Here is an 18013-nt window from a genome sequence, read left to right as displayed (position 1 = left end):
ACACCCCCCCCCCCCCCCCCCCATAATCCCTCAAATGCATATTATTTGCAGAGTTGACTTGCTTTTGAGCTGCTGTTCAGTCTGCACTGAACTCTTCATCGCCTTCTGCAGGAGCCACGTGCCAAAATGAATACTAGCAAACGCACCACCGGCAACCCAAAAGCAGTTCTTCCTCAGCCAGCTCTGGTTACTCATCTTATCTGTCCTCGCCGTACACTAACGTCTTCAGAAGAGGACGACCTGCAAGATGCAAGGGAGAAAGTTAGGACATATCAGTGGCTGATAGAAGTGGTGTGATCTTTAGTTATTTGCATATTATTGAACTCTGCTTAACTTCAACAGTTGCTGTTGTTTTAATGAAAATGAATGACTTCTGGTCACTCTTAGGAGAACGATACTTATAAAGGGCTGTCAAGAAGCATTTCACAGACTAGACAAGCTGATGAAAATACATCCCTATGCTAAACAAGACTCACGAGTTGAACATCTGTACAAACTAGGATGTGTTTGGCTATTTTTATTATTATTATAGCCTGAGAAAAGACAAAACCCACTATATTTGCGAATTTTAGGGCTTGCAAATATAGTGGGTTTTAAGGTAACAAATATTTTTCATAAACATTTAGGTGGCAAAACATTTTACCTGAATGATACCCGTTTTTAAATTATTAGCTAAGTGAAAGATATTCTTTGTAATTAAAATGTAAAAGAAATTAAAATTAATTAAGTTAAATAAATAAATATATACAAGTAATATACTATTTACATATTAAAGACATAATATTAAATCTATAATTTATAATAAAAATGTAACATTTACATATATCAAATATATTTTAATATTTTATTATATATACATATGTTTTATATATTAAAAAACTTGACACATAACCTTCAAATAAATCTTTTTTGTAGTGAGACCTGTAAAAATGTTAGCAAAATAGAAATGGTCACTAAAGCCCTATACGCGCCTCCTCAAATATAGGCCCCTAACCTGGCCCTGGCCCGACCTGAGTCCGTCTTTTTTTCCTCCTTCTCCCAAAACAGCTTATACTACTGTTTCAGCTATTAAAATATTTCAGTTTTGTATGTAATGGTAAAGGGTTTATATTTCGTTTGTGTTTTGTTTTTTATTAAGTTAATTTAGAAAAACGTTTGGAGCATTTTTTGTTCCTTAAATGTAAGTTTTTGTTTTTAAAGTAAGACCAAGCGGCCAGCGGCAGACAGTGAGTTGATCATAGCCTATGTTTGATCAATTTGGCCTTTTCTCAAATCACCACGACTTGCCTAAATTAAAATCTGTAGATATAAAACAGTTCAAGCATGTCACAATGTTAGTTTAAACATTTAACCTAGATAAAGGTGCACTATTAGGCGCATAATCGTTTATGTGGAGAGTGCAAGCTAAAGCGTTTTGCAGGACATGGAGGCGCCAGCACGATCACTTGCATTCCTAGCACTGAAAACAACTTAAAATACACTGTCATTTTTGCTCATAAATGTAAGAGTAATACATTCAGAACTGTAAAGGGTCTACTTTTATTTGTGTGCACTCACAATATCAACAATGTGCTTTTATAAAATAAAGAAAACAAACGGTGCACTTACTGCCGTCTCGGTCTTGAACAGGAGCACTTCACAATGATGAACCAAATCTCTGCGAATACTTGTCTCACAGAAATTATAAATATATCTATAGAAAGCTTTGAATTACTACTTTAAAACGAAATAATTCAAATTGAAAACAAAAACTCTTTTTTCATTATGTAATCTGTAAAGATGCATTTCTCTCTAAAGGTGAGTCTAATGAGGAGATTGCGAGTCAGGATCGTCAACTTCATCTTTGCGAAACTAACTCATAAAATAGTGATGGGACAGATGATACAGCGGCTCCGAGGCTCCGACGCAGTTTTCAAAGCACTATCGTATCACACACTGTGCCGATGCTTGTATCGAAATGACAACATCACGTGATTGATGACATTTGAAGCTTTGAACGTCATGCAGTATTGGAAGATCGGAACATCTGGGCTGCGTTCAGCCCCGACAAAAAACGGTGCAAAACGTTTTTTAAACGGAAATGGTGGTGCGTTGAACACTCTGTTCCTATGACGCAAGAGTTGCAACTATGGCAGCTGAGAAGGCCATTCTTTGTGTTCTTTTTGAAGAATTTTCGGAGCCTGATGAAATCAGTATAAATACGTGTTTAATACTGCAAAATATGCTCGATGTTACGGTCACTGCCCTTGCCCTCCAGAATAAAAGAAAACATCCCAATCAAATGAATGGATTTGTGGAAACTGTGGTTCCTAATTATTGTGATCCAACATTTGCCTCACATTTCAGGATGAAAAGACAAACATTTCAGGTGAAGGATAATCCACTTCTTACCTCCGAGGCTGTGTTATGATCTATATGACCTGATTATTTTTATTGTGAGTATTAGGCTTATCATTATTGCTTGTTGTGCTATGGTATTGTAATATTTACCATTATATAATCAGAGGGGTATAGAAAAGTTTATGAAAGTGTCACTCCATAATACAATAGCAAAATATCTAAATATGTATAGTATTTTTATGTTACATTAATCAGTGTCTAGCATACCTTACTAAGGAAAGGTATGGACCAGAAGACATTGCAATTACTAAATTATATTTAGACAGACTTAAAGAAGTTACAGATCTATACTTGTGCCCTTATTATTTCAGTTATTTTGCCTTTAATGTAAATAAACATGTGCAAACAATATACTTGCTCTTGTGAAAATACACTTGCTCTTCAAAATAAATCATCCCTTTAACAGTTAACATTACACTCTTCTCACCTTGCTGAGCAGCATCCGCGCATCCGCAGTTACTCCTTGTCTTTGGTCACTCTCTTCTTGCTCTTCTCGGGCAGAGGAGGCAGAGGCGGTGGAGACGGAGCGACATATGACACGATGCCCGGCTCGGGAATATATTCCTCCCTGCTCTTCTTCAGCAGTGGACTGGATTTGATCGAGTACCAACCCCAGTGAACCAACCCGAGGCCAGAGCCCATAACTATCAGCACTTTATAGCTATGCCAAAAGCTCCGGAGCCTACTCATGTCTATAGAAATTAAAAGACATGAAAAACATGAGTCCAGTGGAGCAAGGCAAAGAGACGAATCTTGGCTAAAAAAAAAAAAGGGGGGTACCCTTCCATTATATACTTAAAGTGCTCTATTTTCGCTCACTAATTTTGTACTTAATATACTAAAAATTATTCATTAGTACTTAAGATAAACTTAAAATCATTTAAGTGTACTGAACTGTGCTATTTTGGGACACCATGAATATGAACTAAAATACGCTTTTAACACTCTCTTTGTATTTAAAAAATGTATTTAGTCACCACTTGTAGTACACTTGAGTGCACTAGTGTATGAAAGATAGTTCCAGTGTACTACAAGTGGTAACTAAATACATTTTTTAAAGGGGTCATATGATGCTTCTAAAAATAACATTATTTTGTGTATTTGGTGTAACGAAATGTGTTTATGCAGTTTAAGGTTCAAAAACATTATTTTCCACATACTGTACATTATTGTTTCTCCTCTATGCCCCGCCTTTCTGAAACGCTTCCATTTTTACAAAGCTCATCATTCTGAAAAGCGAGGTGTGCTGTGATTGGCCAGCTATCCAGTGCATTGTGATTGGCCGAATACCTCAAGCGTATGACGGAAATGTTATGCCCCTCACTATACTGTTGATGCCGTGTCCGGCCGGAGCGACGAGAAAAAAACAATAAAACCCATTATGAATGAATGAATGATGCATTTATATAGCGCTTTATTGTGTATTAAATAAAATGTTCTACACCCAAAGCACTTTACAATCATGTGGGGGGTCTCTCCTCAACCACCACCAGTGTGCAGCATCCACTTGGATGATGCGACGGCAGCCACAGTACAACGTGCGCTCACCACACACCAGCTACAGGTGGAGAGGAGAGAGAGTCATAGAGCCAATCAAGTGGTTGGGGATTATTAGGAGGCCATGATTGACAAAGGCCAGGGGGGGCAATTTTGGCCAGGACACCGGGGTTACACCCCTACTCTTTTACGAGAAGTGCCATGGGATTTTTAATGACCACAGAGAGTCAGGACCTCGGTTTAACGTCTCATCCGAAAGACAGAGGCACATTATAAACGAGGCATTTGTTGCATTCAGTGGGGACATAATTACGGATTATGTTTGTTCTGTTTTATTATGTTTTATGAAACCATGTCTGCATTAGTGATCGGAGAAATGACAAACAACAAGCGCTACTCTACACTGCTCAAAACTCACGTTTGAATCATCAGTGGCAAATTCTTTAAATATGATTACGTACTTACAGTCTGTGAGTCAGAACAGCCGGCATTGTAGTCTACTCTCCCAGGATCAGGAAACAGTCCTCCAGAAAATGCGTTGCACACATCTGAATATTTGGGTTGAACTGTTCTGGAACAGTGTTGTAAATACAACTTAACCACTGATTTCTAGTCGTGTCCTCTTTTGGAAGACCAAACAATGTAGTTTCGCTTTCACAACAAACACACAGCGTCACACACGGCGGGCTAGAGTGAGCAGAGGCGGCGGCCTTGAGAACAGCGCGGCCGGCGGATTGGACGAAGGAGGCCTGCGGCAACCACATGTGACGACCTTGGGCTGGACTCCGCTTCGTCCACGGTGAAAGTTGTTGTATTCCCTCAGCGACCAGCACAGATCAGCTCTAAGCATGACGAAGCTGATATCGTCCTCTTTTGGAAGACCAAAAAAGTAGTTTCGCTTTCACAACGAAACACACAGCGTCTTTACGACATGGCGGAGGAAACAACAATACTACAGCCAGAATAAAAGTTACGCCTTCTTTCTTTGTGTGAACATTTGGGCGGCGTTATGCAAATCTTACCACACAGTGAGGTAGATATGTGGGAGCATGTTAGAACGAGCCGTTTTAGGTTGGCGTGGCTGACTCTTAACTTTCATAAAGAATATCTCTTTGGATTTGAGACTTTAGTCTTTGCAACTTTACAGATTTTCTTTATGCACCAAAAACTTGTAACACTCCAAAGAGAAAGGAAAACTTGAAATATGACCCCTTTAGTATGATAAAAGTGCATTTTAGTTCATATTCATCCCAAAATAGCACAGTTGAGTACACTTAGATGATCTCAAGTTTATCTTAAGAAGTACTAAAGAATATTTTTTTATATATTTAGTACAAAATTAGTGCGCGAACAAAAGAGCACTTTAAGTACATTATGAAAGTGCACTTCTTATTCACCTGAGACATTCACTCGTCTACATGTTATTTAATATTCTCATACACTTTAGACTCAGTAATATGTCGTTTGCCATTTTGACAGGTTTAGACGTAAATATGCGGGCTGACAAATGAAATATCTGTTTGGTGATATAATGTTAAATGTGCACATGCTTTTATAACTATCCCTATAATAACTCACTCACCTTCAGCTTTTTGCTTTAACTCACGCCGCCACCATTTCGGGTCCTGGCGATGGAGACGTAGGTAGCCAATAATTATCCTGACTAAAAAAAATAAGAAAATTTCCCATTTAACTTAGATATTTGAATTCAGTCCAAACATTAAAATGCTGTTTTAATTATTGTATTTAATTATTCTTTACCAAAGTTGCCTTTTGGTCGCTCGGAGATTTGTATCGCACTATTTGTAAAAAGCTAGGCTACAATACGTTATTTCAAAGGCCACTATTATTAGTATGATAATAGTGGGCCTTTTTTCTACAAATGTAAATTCTGTTTTAATTATTTATAGTATATGATTATGAATATTGTTTTTAAATGTATGCTGACTGTATATATTTTGGGTGATAATGCCTGCGGCGTGATATTATTTTCCCAACAGAAAATTAATCAAATAGGCGGATTTTAATTTGAGAAAAAATTGTCACACCTATGTAGCACCAGCAGAGAGAGCTATTTACTCATGTTATAGTTTCATTCACCAGGCAGCAGCATGTTAGTGATCACACTTGTGAGTGCATTGCACTTTAAAAACGATGAGCAAATGTGTGTCCAATGTATGGACAGAGAGCAGAGAGTTTGGATGGAAATACTGCTTACAGCATATTATGCAGTATACATTATGCAAAGGACCATAATGTGTTTCAGGTTGTTGTATGAACTATGAATTAGTTTTTATTCAAAGCCAAAGCCATTGAATTGATACAAAACTAGCCGAGAGCACAGTTGGCTGACCGTTTATAATAAGAACTCTCTGTGTCTCATTCCTGTGTAACAAGGTGTTGTTGCATTTTGCTCCGCTGCATAATGTTCCAAAAACATCAATAAAATGTAATGACAGTCTACCTGACATGGAAGAAGAAGAGCATTCAGTTTTACTGTTATGTCGTTTGTATTATAGTCTGTGACTATCTTTTATAATGCCCGGAATGTGCAGCATCTGGGTCTTATCTGTTTAAAGACACTAATGACCGGGTGTGGAGCTTTTGGAGGATTTGATACTCCAACATTAAAAGCGAGATCATTCCACACAGTTCCGATCCACTGGCATGACTGTAGGAATTCCCGGAAAACTCAATTGTAACTGATTGCAACTTATAGTGGAGGAACATTAGCTAACAAAAATATGTTCTAAGAACGTTTTGCTAACATTTCCATTAAGTTATGCAAATGTTGTTTCTTAATGTTCTCTTAAGCCTGGCTCACACTACAGGATTTTTAGCCCCGATTTCCCCCTCCCGAGAATCAGAGCAAAAATCTTGTCGAGCCCCTCAATCGGTCCCGATGTTCGGCGTGGATTATCTGGTAATGTGAGGCGTTCACCGATTGAATCTTGCACCTCCCGCTCTGCTCGCACACAAATTGGGGCCGCCCCGATCATATCAAACATGTTTGATATTTAGGATTTAAATCGGGATGATGACGGCTATATGATTACGTCAGTACTTTCACAATAGCCAATGCAAGACCGCAAAACCCGTTGGATAGTGGAGATGGAGGAAACTGCTTCTTGATGTTTTATAGTAACACGAATGTCTGTATAATGTGTCGAAAATGTATCACAACCGTAAGGAGAAAGAGAAGTGCTGGAGTGAAATCGCCTCAGTTTTGAATGTACCGGGTGAGTGAAGAAAGCAGCTAGCAGGCTAGCTAACATATGTAAACATCACTGAAATATCAATGACCATCTGCCTCGTGAGATCACGTGAGACCTCCCTCTGGTATGATAATCTTAGTAATATCTTGTAGTGTGTGATGCGCCACGATGTTAAAATCTTGTAGTGTGTGTATGTTTAAGATCTGAGGGAAGATCATCTGCAAAGATTCTCCTTATGTGTGTGCTGCAACCAGATTTCATAATCAGGTAGGATTTTAAAACTCCTGTAGTGTGAGCCCGGCTTCAACATTTAAAATTTGCCATTTTTAAAATGTTTTTAAAACGTTTTCCCTTGGAACATTCCCTTTTATCACATTGCAAACATTATACAAACGTTACTTCTGAATGTTCTATGAACATTCTGAATCAAGTAGTACACTCTAAAAAATGCTTGGTTGTTTCAACCCAATGTTGGGTCAAATATGGACTAACCCAACTGTTGGGTTAAATTTTGGTTACATTTTTAAATTTTAAATATCTTTTCAGTTTGGGTTAGTCCATATTTGACCCAACATTGTGTTGAAACAACCCAGCATTTTTTAGAGTGTAACATTCAGAAAATGTTAGACACATTTATAACTAAGAAGTTTCAGGAGAAAAAAAACGAATTCCATGAATGCTCTATACATTTCGGCTACCAGTTTTTGTGCTAACGTTTCAAGAACATTATTAACCTTTGAATGGCTTTGAATGAACATTCTATTAATGTTACTTAAAGAACATTTATAACTTTTGAGAGAACCTTGTCAGAACAGCTTTTCCTTGAACGCTTCCATAATGCAATCCTCTGAGCTTTCTGTATGAAGTGGGACTGAAATATCCTTCACAATACAGCATTCCCACTCATTTCGACACCAGGCTTTCTCTCTAATTAGCCTGTGTGGTAAACACACTGTATTTGTTAAAACAGGCCAGCGTCTCTGCAGCTCCCATGAGAATTTGCCCTCACACACACTGTAACTCCACAAGTAATCCCACCGAGAGCGTGTCAGGTTCCCCTACAGCGTGTGTGTGTGTGTGTTAAGATGACAACTATACCTACTAGGTTACTGTAAGATGTTACATAAAGATAAATGAGAGGGAGTGTCTGTCTCAGTTTTGGGTTTTTAGCCTGCATTCATGTCTCAGATTCACAGTCATTATACTGTAGATCACTACAAAGTCACTTCACAGAAAACATGTGTCATAGTCATTCCTGGTATTAAGGTGATTGTTTATTTCCCAAAAGTTAGCGGGATGCTTTATTGCATTCATTTCCATCACTCTTCAAACAGTTTCCAGTCTTACCATACCATGAGGAGACAGAGAAAGAGAAATGGAAGCTTTTGAAGGAATGACAAAGGGCAATAACAATTTAAACTGGCTATATTCTGGCTAGCTCAGGGCTATATGGCAGTCATCAATCACACACACATACACATGCAGTCAGTGTGGGAAAGTAGTTAGTATTACAGTGACACGCCTAAACTACCCCCCCCCCCATCCCATTCTAATCCACCAATCAGCAGCGGTTCTCACGGGGATGTGTAGACACAGAGGTCCTGTTTACACCTGCTATTGACAACCAATTCCATTTTTCAATTTAAAAATACTTCAGTACATGAAGTACTGCCAAAGCATAGATACAAACAACTTTGGAAACCCATTTCTGCCACATAAGAACAAAAAATCATACTTTGGCAAATCATAACTATGACCTCAAAATGTTAAATAATGAGATAGTAAGTAATAATTATTTAGATATTTAAGAAGATTGAATATTTAGAAGATAAAGTAACTAACTAATAATTATGAGATTTAAAAAAATTGATGATATGTATTATGACATAAAATATCATAATTTTAATTATTAAAAGTCATAGTCATAATTTTGATTAATGTTGTAATTATGACCTTTCAACTCATAATTTCGACTAATAATGTAAAGCATGTGTTTCTTCTAATCTGGTGGAAATGGGCCTTCACATACAATAAAAAGAAGTGACAAAAATAGTATTAATGATTTAAAAAATGAAATAAATGGGTTAGATGCCAGTAAAAAAATTAATCAATAAAAATAAAATGTAAAAATCTGTAGTCCAGGGATATTTTTTTACAGTTTTTAAATTTTATTTGTTATTGTAGTATCATGAAATTATATGGCACATAAGAAAAAAGCTGTGGTTGGAAGCTTTATGTGTTACTCAAATAGTCCCTTTGTTTCTAAGTGAGCCATTTTTGGTGGCCAGATTTTATTCCACCACACAAGACTACCATCATCACAACATGTCACATGACTATATTCCAAGTCCACTCTTGTGTGTGCAAATACATGTACGTGTTTGAGCGCATGGTTATTCAGTGATGTTGCAATATTATTACTTTACCTCATTTTCATATTGACTACCACTTTTAAAGGACAGCAGCCTCCGGCTATATATCCCCATGAAGACCTGAAGAGTGTGTTTGTGTGTTGGCAGGGTGTGTTGTGAGTGTAACACCTGGTACTTCAGCTTCTCCATCATTACTTGAATAGACTGTGGGGCAATTTCCCTGATGACAGCAACGACTTACATCCATTAGTGAGAAACCTTTCCCCTCTCTCACCCACTCTTTTCCTCTTTGCCTCACTCACTTGCAGGAAATTTTAAAAGGGTAATGTGCCTAATTTTCATTTACCTGCAAGCAAACAAGGAAACACACACACCCACACACACACAAGGTATTAAAACTAGTGAAAATACTTATGTTTAGCGTTTTTCTAATTAAACAAATATGTTTTGTTACAAACAATATTATCAGAATGACAAATTATGCGAAATTTGATTTAAAAAAATTATTTCATATCTTTTTTGTCAGTCTACAGAATAGCGTAAAAACACCCTTACAACTCTCAAGATTACCACAACAAAAGCTTAAGGATGCACTAGCAACAGACTAGAACATCCCAGCAGCAGCCAAGAAACTAGAATTACCCTAGAAACGGCCTGAAATACCACAACAACACCCTGGCAACTGCACCGAACACGCCAGCAACAGCCTAGCAACAATATAACAACTTCTTATAACACCACAGCACTTGTGATGCACTAGCATCAGCCTAGAACATTCCAGCAACAGCCTAGAATACCCCAGCAACAACCTAGCAATACCCTAGCAACTGCATAGAACACCCCCCCCCATCCCATTCTAATCCACCAATCAGCAGCGGTTCTCACGGGGATGTGTAGACACAGAGGTCCTGTTTACACCTGCTATTGACAACCAATTCCATTTTTCAATTTAAAAATACTTCAGTACATGAAGTACTGCCAAAGCATAGATACAAACAACTTTGGAAACCCATTTCTGCCACATAAGAACAAAAAATCATACTTTGGCAAATCATAACTATGACCTCAAAATGTTAAATAATGAGATAGTAAGTAATAATTATTTAGATATTTAAGAAGATTGAATATTTAGAAGATAAAGTAACTAACTAATAATTATGAGATTTAAAAAAATTGATGATATGTATTATGACATAAAATATCATAATTTTAATTATTAAAAGTCATAGTCATAATTTTGATTAATGTTGTAATTATGACCTTTCAACTCATAATTTCGACTAATAATGTAAAGCATGTGTTTCTTCTAATCTGGTGGAAATGGGCCTTCACATACAATAAAAAGAAGTGACAAAAATAGTATTAATGATTTAAAAAATGAAATAAATGGGTTAGATGCCAGTAAAAAAATTAATCAATAAAAATAAAATGTAAAAATCTGTAGTCCAGGGATATTTTTTTACAGTTTTTAAATTTTATTTGTTATTGTAGTATCATGAAATTATATGGCACATAAGAAAAAAGCTGTGGTTGGAAGCTTTATGTGTTACTCAAATAGTCCCTTTGATGTGCTTGGCAGTACATCTGTGAATCTTGACTTTTGGCCACTTTGTTTTTGATCTTCAGAGGGTCTGAACAGGTCAGAGTGTTGCTTTCTCTTGTGCCTGACCCACATTCCACATTCACTGCAATAGCATGTGGTTTGTCAACAGTTTGCACTGTAGGGTGAGATCAAATACATACAAACAGCCCAGTGGTGCTTTCAGTCCACAGAGAGAGCTGGACTCTCAGCACTATATACTCCATCTAAAATAGGATCAGCTCAACCACACTTTTGCTTTTTTGGAGAATGTTGACTTGGGCCACCACACAACAACCCAGAAGAGCCTACAACAACCAAGAACAATAGCTATGTTTCCATCACCCTGTTTTGGGGGGCAGTCGTGGCCTAATGGTTAGAGAGACGGACTTGTAACCCTCAATACCACGACTGAGGTGAGATCCTTGAGCAAGGTACCGAACCCCCAACTGCTCCCCAGGTGCTGCAGCAAAAATAGCTGCCCACTGCTCCAGGTGTGTGTTCACAACTCACTGCTGTGTGTGTGCACTTGGATGGGTGAAATTCCGAGTATGGGTCTCCATACTTGGCCACACGTCACCATCCTTTCCTTTTTCCTTTCCCGTTTTATGTGCAGTTTGAAGTTTCGCATCAGAAATGAGTGATGGAAAAAAAAAAGGTGCCTCTATGTGCATCAAAAAAGTCATGTGACTTTGTACTATGGGACAGCATAACCTGACTAACCAGCAGACCGATCCCATTGCACAGCATCTGAAATTTTACTGCATTTCCAACGACAGGCATCCACCTTTGAGAGCAATTTTATTTATAATTGTTAATAATAAATGAATGAATGAATGAATGATGCATTTATATAGCGCTTTATTGTGTATTGTTGTACACCCAAAGCGCTTTACAATCATATGGGGGGTCTCTCCTCAACCACCACCAGTGTGCAGCATCCACTTGGATGATGCGACGGCAGCCACAGGACAGCGGCGCCAGTGCGCTCACCACACACCAGCTACAGGTGGAGAGTATGGAGAGTATAATAAAAAACATATTGCGAATTGACAGCATTTCCATTAACCGATGTTGCGACTAAAACAGAACTTTTTTCCTCTTGTGATAAGTCATGGCGATGGATGTTGGTAGGTTTAAGTAGGTTATATTGCAGCCGCCGCACTAGTCATTATTTTTAATCAAAGGAGACATATGCGTATATCTTTAGTGAAGGAGCGCGGGGAGTCACATCTGGGACACTTCTGAAACGTGCCGTGGCGTGGCTGGTATAAACACAAGCATTGACTATCGTGGCCGTGTGTCGGAGCCGTAATGTGCCACCGATGTGTACAGTGTAAATAAGGGGTTATCCAATCATTAATGGTATGAGGTGTTTCTTGGAAGTTATAGTACATTAAAGAATGATCATGTGACTTTTACGTACGCCAGCCAGGTGACGTAAAATGCGTTTTGTGATATATTCCTTTTTCGAATTGCCTGAAAAACCACCTCGTGTGAATGTAAAAACTTTTTTGCATGGGAGTTTTTGAGAAATGTACGTGTTTTCATTAGGCGTGTTTTCAGTTTGCAATTTCAGTTTGTGCAATTTGAAGGGTAATGGAAACGTGGCTACTGAGAAGACCCTAGCAATGCCTCGATCAGGCCATTAGTTTATGCAACAGGAAGAAACATAAATAAATGCTCCAATAAAGAAATCTCTGGCTTGTGAAGTAACCTATGGAATTCTTTTGCTGGGATATCCATGCGCTGACTGAATTTACAACTAAACAGAACTCATACTGTAACCTCTTTGCTAATGAGCCACTTGTGAAGTAAGTAGCACCATGTAGCGCTATGTCAAGGATATGATACTGTGGGAAATATCTACATCAGAGAAACCAATCAGACTGTTATCACTCTGATGAATAACACAGCAGTTACGCCTCTCCAGATAAGCTAATCGCTAACAGTGAAGCCCTGAAATCTAGACTGTCTTCCATCGGCCGTCTCTGTTTGATCACACACTTCCTGCCTCCGAAACCAAAGATCCAGCTTTTGTTTCAAGCTCAGATAAAAGAGACCTTAAAAAGCATGACACAGGAACGTTCGAGATAAAGGCCATATTCTCTCAGTTGTAAGGCTGTATGTTGTTTTTATGAGCTCTCTTAAACACTCTCATGTTTCAGAGTGATTAAAGGAACTAAAGAGGAATAAGGAGTGTGCCACTGGGTTTATGCTGTATGATCTGTGCATGGGAGTTTGTGTAATTTTATGACTTGTTTTTTTTCCGTTTAATTATTTGCATATGCTATTAGCATGAAAGCATGAGGTGTTTATGTTTAGCATGTTGCTAAGCTAACAATGCACACACATAAATGGGTCTTTTATGGATACTTGAAGTGTAAAATTAACTTTATTTACGTGTCTTCCACCATAATGAATGGATGTTTTCACTGACCTCATCTGCTATTAGCACGAAAGCATGTGCATTTTATGTTTCTTTGACTTCACAAGATGGGATTTTTGACTAACAACACAAAGTCTGGTCCATGTTGCAGCTTATTGCTGACAAAAACTATCCACTTAGACAGGAAGTGACTGTCTGGTCAAAACGTAGAATGAGCAGTAATAACAATCTGACATATTTCTGCGTGAAGCCGGATATTCACCACAGGCAAAATGCTGATAAATGTAAGATGAACCATGTGGTTGAAGAGGTTAAGTTGAAAAATACAATTATTTTAATTTTTAGTATAAATGTACATTTTTAATTTATCTATTTATCGGTTGATTTTTATATCTATGTTAAAATAGATCACATGCACAATCAGACCAGGAACATGCATTATGAAAGAAAATATAGCCAGTCGTGATTTCATGTTGCACTTTGTGAATAGCCTGTAAAACAACTTAATGTGTATGTAAATCACAATCAGAGGTAAACTGTCTCTATTAGTCTGTCAGTAATCTATTTGTCAATGCAACTGCAGTCTGAATTGCTGACTAACGCCTGAGAGGAGGCTGCTGCTCTTTCTGCTATTATTTCCCTGTTTTTCTCCCTCCCTCATTTTATTTTGCGCATTCTTCGGCCTATAAAGGAAAACTGACATCACTATCTTCGAGTTCCCACACACTCTTACGTCTCTGTTTCGCTGTTTCACATACACATTTGAAGGCTGAGTCATGGTACGGAACTAATTATTGGCTCTAAAATGCGATTGCTCCAGGTGTGGCTGCACTGGGAAAGTCTTTCTGCAGAAATGGGCCCCCGTCTCCTCAGGGTGCGTGAATTGTGTGTGTGTCGTCTACAGAGTTGGTGTGTCTATGAGAGACCCTTGTTAGTCTGTGTTTAGGACAGTGTGTGAGTGTACTTGGCTTTTTATGATCTGAAACGTATGCTAATTTTACAATGGTTCTGTTCCAAAACCTAGTGTACTTCCTTGTTGTCTGCTGCCTTATAAGGCAGCATCCTAACTGACACGAATCTTCAAAATTTTGAAACACTTAGCAACAACTCAAACAAGTAGAACCATTTACATAAACTGCTGACTCACAGTTGATTTCAGTAGAGTTTGTCGTTAGCATGTTGCTAAGCTAACAGAGCCACCAAAATAGATAAAAATGTGGTCTATTTTTATTGATACATAAGGTATGAACTTTATTTATAATCAACATTTCTCCTACTTCCTCCATCTCTAATGATGTTTCCACTTACCCTCGCGCAATGCATTATGGGATTGCAATCTCCATGAAAGCCTTACAGTTTAGCCAAAATGAGGCATTATTTTGATTTCTACTATTTAAAACGGTCTTTGTGTTGGGAATGTGTCCATGCTATCTTTAAATACTGCTTGTGTAGGCATCTCACTGGGTTTTGAACCGGAGCTAATGTTTTTGTGGCTAAATTTGAGTGCAAGCGTCTCTTAGCATTAAATGCTTTGTACTTTCCAACCTTCTGCTCTGGAATCACTCTCCTTACAGTGCAAACATGCACAGATCGGTTTCTAATATGCTTTCAGAGAACAAATGACGATAAAAACTCCTTTAGGAAGCTCATGTTACATCACCTCAGCCCTGGCAGTTGAACGCGCCGCTGTGTTGTTCTGAAGCGAACACTGAGTCCAGTTACCGTGACAAATTTGTTAACGTGATGGAGCCATTAGTGTTGAAGAGGGTGGCCAAATCAAGTTTCAGACTTTCCTTCAGCCTAACCCATTTTTGGGCTTTGAAGTCAGCGAAATGGTCATACTTGCTGTTCTGATGTCAGCATTTCCTGCAAACAGGAGACGAGGGGTCAGTTAGATTAATAGCCAAACGTGTTTATGGATTCGTCTACGTCTACAGGCAACTATGGGACTTTCACAGAAGGCATTTGTTCTGCTTGCTGTACATCCATTAAAATGCAAAATGATATGGTGGGCCCAAAAAGCATTTGGATGCTTATGCCACACTTAAAAGTGAATGAATGTCATTGTATTCAAAATGTCAAACCAAGTGCTATCTGTGCTGCTAGAGCTTTTCTCAGAACTAACTTCAGAACTAAGCAAAAGAGTTTAAGCAACTGGCGTCCGTTTGATTTTCAGTGGATGTACGAAGTCACTTCTCCTCAAGTTCACACAGATGAACACTGATGTTAGACAACCAGAAAGTGTCCAAACCATTTTGAACTTTATATCTATTGTTTTCATCATTGCATGAGCCTGTGAAATCGCTGGATGAGTGCAGTTTTCTTTCCTATGTTGACATTTGTCTTTGGAAAAAGGACAGATCTAAGAGCTCATGCAATTTTAATAGTCAACATCGTTTAGTTTACATCACAACTGTGAAAATGTAGCTATTGCTAGTCGGAAGTGGTTGCATTAGGGGGAGGGGCTTTCTCATTCTACAGAGTATTTGATTGGACAAAAAAATTGTAGTGCAAAATGAGTCATCAGTTGGCCTACACCTGGTCTGTTCTTGTCATATTCGATTTTAAAGGAATTTTGTCAGTGTTTAGAAGTACAAGATGCCATTAGAGCTAAAGACATGGCGTAAAGGCCACAAAACTTGAATTTTGATGACTTGAGGGCTTTTCACACTTGAAATAGTTCTAAATGGTTCTAATTCTAAACCCCGGGTAAATGGAATCCTGGGTTATTTTACTTCACGTTTCACCCTTTACCCGGGTTTACTAGTTAATCCTGCATATTCATAAATTTAGGAATAACGTTTAATGCTGTACATTCCTAAACAATAGGTTAACGCTCTTATTTAACTAAATCTATTATGGCTGTCGCGAATAAAGTAAAAATGAAATGAAAGTGCTCATGTTGCGTCATATTTCTTTTCAAGCATTTTTACAGGTTTGCTCATTTGAACCAATCACACACAATTCTGTTGAGGTTATGAATGCAATGGCCAAATCAGAGGCATTCAGATGAGTCATTGCCGAAATGCCGGAGTTTTGTTCAGTGTGCGTCCTCTCTGACTTGTGAATTCTGTCATAAATAGCAAAAGTAAGATATTAATAGACAGTGTAGACAGCTTCAGTGATAGACGTAAGTCGGTGATAATGCTCTTTGATAATGTCAATGCTCTTTGCTAACTTATCATTTATCCGCTGTTTGAATAACTGCAAAAATGAAAGTGATATTAGTAATTTTATTAAATTATGATCATGTAAAATACAAATGAAGTCGAATTAATATTTTATGATATGACACCAAATCTGGTAATTACCTAAAAAGACGGGTTTATGATGTGCGTAGTTAATAGATTACACTAAGATTAGGCAATTTTCAGCCTTATTATATGCTGTGCTTCTAGAGATTGATACATGACAGTTAAAAATGACTTGAAGTAATCCTGAAAGTACGTTAAGATCAGTGTTGGGAAGGTTACTTTGTAAATGTAATAGGATACTGATTACAAGTTACCTATTTAAAATGCAAGAAGTAGTGTAACTGTTTCAGTTACTTTATTAAAGTAATGTAACTGATTACATTTGATTACCTCTGATTATTTTTCAAAATTTCTAACTGACAGTTTTCAGTTGTCAAACATTTAAAGCAGGCAGGGTTAACCTTACAGTAGGACTCAACACTGATTACTGTCAGACTTTCAAAATCCTTCTTCACTTGAATTAAGATTAATAATCATTTCATTTTTAAGCACAGCCACCACAAAATCAGACTTGAGCGCCTCTATATTTTTAGATCGTTCTGAGGTTAAATACAGATTTAAAATCATAACAAGAAATAGTCAATATTATTACACTAAATATTCAGATGTAACCCCTTTTGTAATCCTTAACATTTTCATAAGTAACTGTAACTTAACGCATTTTTTTCTCAGTAACTGTAATGGATTACAGTTACATTTGTTTTGTAATACCGTTACATGTAACTAGTTACTCCTTAACACTGGTTAAGATAAATGCTAAAGTATGCCCCCTAAAATCAAAAGTGGCCCCTGCCCCCTCCCCCCAGTTACTGTGGTCTAAAACCGCCACTGTCTCCAAATACTTTCTGCATGTGTCATTTCAGTGATACGATTAATGATCAGTGCATTTCGGTCATTTTAACTCCAGAAAAACAGTTTTGCATGTTAAATGCTTTAGTGAATCAGTCCTGTTGAGAAGGGGTCACTGCTCGGTTTTCAAAGAAAAGCTGATTGGAAGTAGAGATCTAGAAGAAGATGTTCTTTGTGCAAACACGCTAGGCAAGTGCGTCTCATGCCGTCTATTTTGTTGTGCATCTTCAGCTTTCCCACGACAGCAGAGAGAGACAGTGTGAGGGGCTTTCATAACCTCTCTCACATGGTGGCCCGCCCCGCTGCGCTCAGCTGAACGTCTAGACTCACACAATGTGGACCCTGTTGGGACCAGTTCTGGCTGTGTCCACCATGTCAGACATCAGACCCAGGGTTACATTAAATCGTGCATAAATAAGGAAATATCTACAGTTATTCTTATGCTGTTTGCTACATGA

This window comes from Sinocyclocheilus grahami, unplaced genomic scaffold, assembly GCF_001515645.1.
Source record: "Sinocyclocheilus grahami isolate Dianchi unplaced genomic scaffold, SAMN03320097.WGS_v1.1 scaffold183.1, whole genome shotgun sequence".
NCBI classification, from domain to species: domain Eukaryota; kingdom Metazoa; phylum Chordata; class Actinopteri; order Cypriniformes; family Cyprinidae; genus Sinocyclocheilus; species Sinocyclocheilus grahami.
The sequence above is the reverse complement of the archived record's forward strand: the minus strand, read 5'-3'. Positions refer to the sequence as shown.